This window comes from Candoia aspera, chromosome 4 (genome assembly GCF_035149785.1).
Source record: "Candoia aspera isolate rCanAsp1 chromosome 4, rCanAsp1.hap2, whole genome shotgun sequence".
NCBI lineage: Eukaryota > Metazoa > Chordata > Lepidosauria > Squamata > Boidae > Candoia > Candoia aspera.
The window spans coordinates 42239611-42247806 of NC_086156.1; positions in this window are offsets into that span (position 1 = coordinate 42239611).

Consider the following 8196-nt stretch of genomic DNA (forward strand, 5'->3'; position numbering starts at 1 on the left):
TGTTTGACTTCAAATTTAGTTTTACTAAACATTTCATTCATTTTATACCTAAGAGACTTTATAACAGCATTAAAGGTGCTGCATAACTTGTATTCAGTATTTGCAAGATGTATGACACTGATGTACCAATGTGATTATATGATCTATAAGATGTCACTGACAAAGGTGGAGAAATTATTTTTCATCTTCTGGGAAATGTTTGCATATATAAATCTCCCCCAGCTTGGGATAAAATATATGGAGAGTTTTCTATGGATAACAGAATGGTTCCTAAGTCATTATAATTTTGTGTTGACAAATCTGACTTCAAAAATCGAATGACATTTGATTCATTTAGCATGACCATTGAAAATTTCCCTTTCTGCTCAGTTATACATCTCTGTATGTGATGCCACAATCTGGAAAGGTTTGGAATGTTCCAGAATTCAAAGGCAGTTTGCAGTTAGAGAAGAAAAGATGAGAAGTCTAGTGGTCAAACAGCATATGGAGACTGCAGGCTTTGCAGCCCTAATTCTAGAATATCTATTTCAGAAAGTCATCTGGAGTCTCTGCATAGTGAATGTATTTTCTGTTTTTAAGTCAATGCCATCTTAACAGTGAAAAGGACAATTTCCTTTAATGCTACCTAAAAGCAATTCATGATTTCCTACAATGCTAAAACCACTAAAAATTATACTGGGCATCTACATGCCCATGTTTTATTCCATGAATATAATTTCTGGAATGAAGAGTTAATTCCTTGGGCTCCATGCTTCTCTGCCCAGATGAGACATATTTTTCCTTGTCCTAAATCATAGAGAGAGATGCTTTAGGTTGTACACCTCTGCTCTTTGAAAGTTTTAATAGTCCCATCCTGGTGTGGGTCATGACACTCAAGAGCAATGCAGACAGAGCTTCTATTTGTGCAGCAGAATTTGGTAGGCTTTCTGTGTAATCATAGTTTACCCTCCTCTGCTAAACCCCTCCTCAGCTTCACCAAGTTGTAGGAAGGGGTTGCTGGTTTGGAGATAATATGATGAAAGTTACTCAGTTGAGTTTTACTGCTTATAAGATAACCCAGAGCTAGATTGCTGAGAAATGGGTTTTGGAGCACTAATACACCATTGTGATAATGTCAGAATAAAACCAAGGTTAGACTTCAATCTCAACAGAATTCTGCAAACCTTTCCTCAGCTTTCTTTTCAAGTGATGTACATTTAATCCAAGTATTTGAACATGACCATTGACTAGGGTGAGAGGTGTTAACCAAGCAAGCAAGCATACACACACACACACACACACACACAATTTTTGGCAGTCCTCAATTACATCAAGGGATGTTTAAATTTCTTCTGAAACTGATCTTGGTGCATTCCTATTTACTTGATTCTACTTTTTCCAAGTGGCATAGAGAGAAACGCCCAGTGGGAATGGCCAAGTATACTGGCATGTGATCCAGCACATATAAAGCCTTTCCAGCTTGCACCAAACATGTAAGAGTTGAGGGTAGTTTCTTTCATGTGATTTCACTAGCTGATTTCTCCAAGGATTTCATTAATTCCCAACTCACATAGCTAAGCAGCCCAACCCAGGGTACTCACACAAGAATACAGAGGCTTTTGAACTTGGGACTCCATAGCCACTTCCACTTCACCCAGGAACAACCATTAGCAGACCTTTCAAGGAATTCTTTCCCCTGCAGCTGGTAAACATTTTCTCTTAGTAGAGGAACATTCTTGTCCTATCAAAGCCTTGCCCAAATAGCAGGTTTGCAAGGTTGGACTGCCCCATAAAGTAGTGCCATTACAATTGCTTGTTGTGAAGTATGTGTTTAGGTATTTTGGAATCAATCCACCATGTTGTAGCATGTTTTGCTACAATTGCATTCACAACTATGGAACAAAACTGTTGTTTGAACAAGTAAGTGATTCTGTAGCAAGGTTAAATATTAAAATTCATTTGACATTATTCAAAATAAGAAAGGATATGTCTTTGTAAGTTTGTCTATCAAACCCAGCAGATTTGGGAATGCCTGCAGTGTAGTAATAAAATTTATTTTTAATATGTCACAGTATTTTGATCTAAATTATCTTGTCTATGGTATTGAAGAAATGATATGAAATGCATAGAAAGTTGCCTTGATTTGTAACTTGAAGCCTGAAGGTGGCTTTATCAGCCTTGTTCTCTTCATTTTAATGCTGAGACTAATGTGAGTGAAACAGGTTTAAATACCATCACTTGAACTACTATCTATCTAGTAAAAGTCATGTGAAAGGTAGGCTATTGGGCTTCACATAACGAATCAACCTCATGGTGATAAAACCAAATACGGAATCTGAAGATAGTTGTATTTGAGTCATACATAGTCAACTTTTTATTTCAAAGCTTTATTTAACATGAGATTGATTTTGATGTACAAAGGGATAAAGGATCTTTGTTTCTTCTGCATAGGCTAAGGATGTTCAAGCAGTGTGCTGGAACTGTAAAGGAAAACACATTGCATATTCCTGAAAACCTCTTCTTTTTTCTGTTGTCAAGTTCCTCTACAGAAGTAGATGATTTCACTTTAAATAAAGCGTAACATCATCATGCATGTAACCAGTGGTGTGCTGAACTGGCTTGCACCGGTTTGTGAGAGCCAATTGTTAAACTATCAGGAGTTTTGTGAGCTAGTTCAGAGCAGAGCAGAGCTGCAACACCCAGTGAGCTGAACAGCTGTTTGGCAGCTAGTGGTGTGGTAGGGCAGCAGCAGTGCAGCTGGCACAGTTGGCTGTTAAGCATTTATCAGCACACCACTGTGTTTAACCTATATGCATACTTAGCAAGAAGGAGGATCAGTAATGCATCATTACAAGGCTGTCTGTAGGGTGTGGTAAAAAAAACCAAGATGACAGCTACGCCACAACAATATGATCAAAACTCCACCTCTTTTTGTATGCATGGTGCATATATAACACACACAAAAAACAGGCAAAGCTTTGATTGCACCATCATGCCTCCATCTTGATTTTTTTCACTATACTCTGAGGACACCCTGGATCATTCTATTCCTTAGGGGGTGGGTTTCAGGAATCAGCCAATGATACAAGGAAGGGAGGAGGGTACTTTTAATCTTTTGGGAAATCATTCTTCCTCCTTGTACAGTTGTTCACCTAAAGTGGATTTCAACTTCAAATTCGTCTTCATACCTCAGATTACAGAAAAGAAACAGTATTTTGACATTTACTAACATATTCTTTGTTTATAAATAAATAGATAAATGGAACATATGGCAAATGCTGTAAAGTGAATGTCAGGTTTGCTTCTGTGGAGATTAATATGCAGTGTTTACATAAATGGATTTCTATTTTGACAGTTATTACATCTGAGGTTCTTCCACCATAATAACTATTTGTTAGGAGCTGTGAATGATCCACTGTTACTCCCAACTTCTTAGCACATCCTTCTTCTGAAATGATTTTTTTCAAAGGCACAGGTTATTTCAAAGGGGAAAACAAATTATAGTATTTTCAGACCTAAAATTTGCTGTTTGTGGGATGGAAAAGCATAGATCTGAGAGACTACAGTTTTGACTAGCTACTCAAAAACTGAATAGATACCAGTTGCATGGGCCTGTTCAGAATATCTTGGCTGAGGGAGAGAGAGGGATTTCAGTGCCTCTGTTTAAAGGACAAGCAAGGGCAAGAGATGCCAACTCTATATATTTTTGCAACTGAAAAGAAGTCAGCGTGATGCATGTGTTATTTCAACAAATGACAAAATTACTCAAGTGATTGCTTTATAAAAAGGCCTACTAATTAAGTGAGCCAAGTGGAAGCGTGCAAAACGAGAAGCTTCTACTCCTGACAAACAGTTCTCACGTCCTGATAGTCAAAAGCAATAATCCCTTGTAAGCTAAAATAAAAATATTCACTCACCCTAAATGTGTAATGACTTGGCCTTAACTTATCCCTAATTCACCACTGATTGATGTTCTAAGTGAATCCTTCAGTTGACTGCGTTGGCAAAAATAAAGCAGGAACTGAATCAGGTTGTAGTTTGCTACATCAAATGGGATTTCTGTAATGGTCTTAGAGCAAGGAGCACAATCCTACTCATTGCTGATTTTAGATTTAAAGTTGACAATTTGATTAGATTAAAGGATCATACTGGAACAGCTTTCCTCCCTACCAAGTAATAGTTAATTTTATTTATATGATTCTCATGGGGAAAAAAAAGATTTATTCCAGGACTTCATATGATAAATATTTGAGGTTTTTTTTTTCATTTTGAATGTAAAAGGTTTCCATTTGGTTAAAATGAAACCAGCTTGAGAAACTAGGACTCTGAAATTAGATGAATTTTCTATGCAGGGGGAGAGGGAGGAGACCTTTGTAAACTTCCCGGGTCCTAAATTGTAGCCCTAGAAAATTGGGGGGGGGGGAGTAAGGTAGTGATCTAAATTGTAACAATCAAGGGCATATTTGTGGTAATGTTTCATAATGTCATTAAAAGTTCCGTATTGCAGAAGATTGCTTTTTTCCTCTGCCTTTTTTGTTTATTTGTACCATAATCCTTATAGCTGCCATTTTCCCCACTCTTGGGGCTTTCTGTAGATCAGTGGATGTTAGGTTTAAACCTCTCTTTTCTTTGATGAAGCTTTCAATAAAAAAAACTTAAAGAAACCGTGAGTTGTGTTGCTTGTGTTAATAAGATTGTACTGAAACAAGGAAGATACGGAATTGTCTGAAGTAGCAAAAGGTTTAAAGTGAGATTTCTAAAATTCTCCTGTGAAACATTACATTCTCACTATTTGGATCATGACTGTCTGAATATTTAAATACAGAATTTGCCTGAAAGATTTATTCTAGGAATTATCAGTACCATTATAATAATGGCTAAAAAGATACACAAAGATGACTAAGCAGAATTCCCAATGAGTGAAAATGGACTGTTAACAATTTGGAAAAAAATGAGCATGTAATATTATATATGCCCCAGTATTAAAATGTATGCACAATTGATATAAATTAGATAAACCTGAGCTTGCCACAACAAGAAAGTCTGTGACCAGATGACCATTTCCTTGCTGTCCAGATTCTAACAGTTGACTGACAACAGCCCCTCAGAGCAGTTTCCATTTCCTTTAAATAGTATGGAAGGAAGGAAGGAAGGAAGGAAGGACAGACCTTTCCTACTTTCCACCTCCAAAACAGGGCCATCTTATAAAAACTTGCAAGTAAAAAAATAAAAATACAATTAGCTTAAAGCACTTGCTATGCAACCCACCCTCCACATCCCAAAGACCTCCTTGATTATGTGCCACCAAGTCACTTTGAACTCCTAGTGACCACATAGATAGATTTTCTCCATGACAATCTATGTCTCATCTGTTCTTTCAAGTTTCCCAACAGTGCACTCATTGCCATTGTAACTGAGTTCATCCACCTTGCTGCTGGCCACTTCTCTTTTTTTCCACATTTCCCAGCTTAACAGCCTTTTCCAGAGAGCTGTGTCTTTGCATAATGTGTCTGAAGAAGAATAATTTGAGCCTGGTCATTTGTGCCTCAAGTGAGAATTCTGGGTTAATTTGTCAATGATCCATCAGTTTGTTTTCTTGGCTGTCCACAGAATTCTCAGGAATCTTCTCCAACACCAAAGTTCAAAGGCATCAATACTCTCCCTATCCGACTTCTTTAAAGTCCAACTTTCACTTCCATAGAGTATCACGGGGAATACCATGGCTTGCGCAATTCTGATCTTTGTAGGTGTAGACACATTTGAATATCTTTTCCAGGGCCCTAATGGCTGCTCTACTGAGTGCCAGTCTGTGGTGTATTTCTTGGCTTGTTCCTTTACTGTTGATGGGTGATCCTAAAGGCAGAAGCTATTTACCACTTCAGTATCTTCATTGTCATTTCTATGGCTGGTGGTTGTACTTAGTTTGGTTTTCTTTATATTTAATTTTAGTCCCATTTTTTCACTGTGCTCTTTGACTTTTAGTACTAGGTCTTGCCGATCCTTTCATTTTCAGCTAACAGGGTACTGTCATCAGCGTAGCGCAGGTTATAGATGTTTCTTTCTCCAGTTTTAAAGCCATGCTCATCTTCTTCCAATCCAGCTTCCCTTAATATATATTCAGCATATAGCTGGCATAAATAAGGGGAGTGTATACAGCCTTATCACACTCCTTTGCCAACCTGGAGCCAACCTATTTTGCCATGTTCTGTCACTACTGTGGCTTCCTGACCTGTATATAGGTTTCTCATGAGGATTCCCATTTTTCTGAGTGCTTTCCACAGCTTGACATGATTGACAGAATTGAAGGCTTTTCTATAATTGATGAAGCACATACTGACTTCTTTTTGGTATTCTTTTTTCTTTCTCAGCTATCCAGCATGCATCAGCAATTATGTCTTGTGTTCCTTGGCCTTTTCTAAAGCCAGCTTGAACATCTGGCATCTCTTTTTCCATGAAGGGCTGTAATCTCCATTGGATGATCCTAAGCATTATTTTGCTAGCATGTGAAATTGAGATTGTACAGTAGTGCAAACTCTGTTAAGTCTCCTTTTTTTTGGTATTGGAATGTAGACTGACTTCTTCCAATCAGTTGGCCACTGTATTATTCTCCTTGCTGACTTAGCTTGGTTAGAACCTTGACTGATTCTTCTCTTGCTTGCCATATTTCAGTGGGTATTCCATCAGTTCCTGTAGCCTTCCAACTTCGCAATGACTGGAGTCATCTTCTACTACTAGAGGTTCTTGTAAATAAGGAATATCTTCTAAGGTATCTTGGATGTTGACAACTTTACTGCATAGTGTTTCAATATATTCCTTTGACCTGTCCATTGGCATCCTTTAGCAAAAAACTTCTTAGTAGAACAGTAACTGTAATAATTGTAAGTAAAACAATCAGGGTCAAATACTTCTTTCCTCTGTGTAGTTAAATGGTCATCCTAGTTTCTATTAAATTAAATGTGCCCAAATGTTTTCAGTGGGATTGGGATCAAAATTACATAGATGTGTCATTGTGTTCACTCAAGGGTACAGAACAATTTGAAAGTGACATCTTCTTTCTACCTATTTTTGTTATATTTAAAAAAAAAAAAAGATTTAGTCCTCCAATGGGAGGAAATCTGCTCCCTTAGGCCATCAGAGACAATATCAACTTATGCTCTACTTCCCACTTACTTTGGGAATTTCCTATGCTGTGCACATTTCTACCTAACAAGTTCTTCTACCAATTTGACCTTTTGTGTGTCTGCCAATTCTCCAGGTCCCTTAAGGAGCTACCAGCATCTCTTTCTCTTCAGCAGAGTTCCTTTTCCTCAGCTCAAGTTTGCCTGTTCAACTTTGAGCTTATGCTGTGTTCACTCATGAAGTGTCAGGCTTTCTTCTTCTAACTGTACACATGATGGGAATTAATTTGTTTCTGGGAACTTCAGAGAGCACTCATTCTGTTCTCTTGATACTTTTTGTTTGGAGTCACTGCCCTAAATAGCTACCATATCTCTGTTTGGAATTACTTCCTTAAATGAAAACTGAATCTATGCTGGGCCTCACAGAAACTCTGCCCAAATTGTATGTTAATGTCCTGAGTGTTGGCTTGTGTTACGGACGTTTCCTTTATGAAGGCTATGTTGATATTCATGTGGTCCCATAGTAGTAACATATTATTCCACTTGAGGAATATCCACAGCTAGCTAGCGAAGCTGAGACTGAACATTTTTACCATATTTGTGAAAGAAAGTCAACAAGACCATTATACCGAGTATTAATGATAAGACCCTTGTCCTCTGGCCTTTCTTTGTCAGAAATCACGGAGTAACCACATTGCTTTCTGAAAGGCACTGTCTTAATTACAAAAGAGAAGAATCTAAATCCTCTGTCCAAAACCAACAATGTTGTCCAGGGGAAAAATCCTATAATTTTTATAAAATTTCAGAGGCAACCCAAGTATCTCTTACAACACTGTTATCGTGGTCCTTCTCAAGAGCAACCTTGTGAAATTATGCAGGATTGACTTACATTACACAACTTTTCCTTTGGAAGTTCCAGGCTGCAGAGCTATATGGACTGAATGTGTGGCTCAGTGGATTGATACAGGCTGGTTAAGCACTGAAGGATACTCTATATAACACAGAAGCAGCATGTAAGGAATGCCTATTCTAAAACACTATCAGACTCATGAGCAGGAATTCAAAGATATCTGATTTATTAAAGAATAGTATGCAGGAT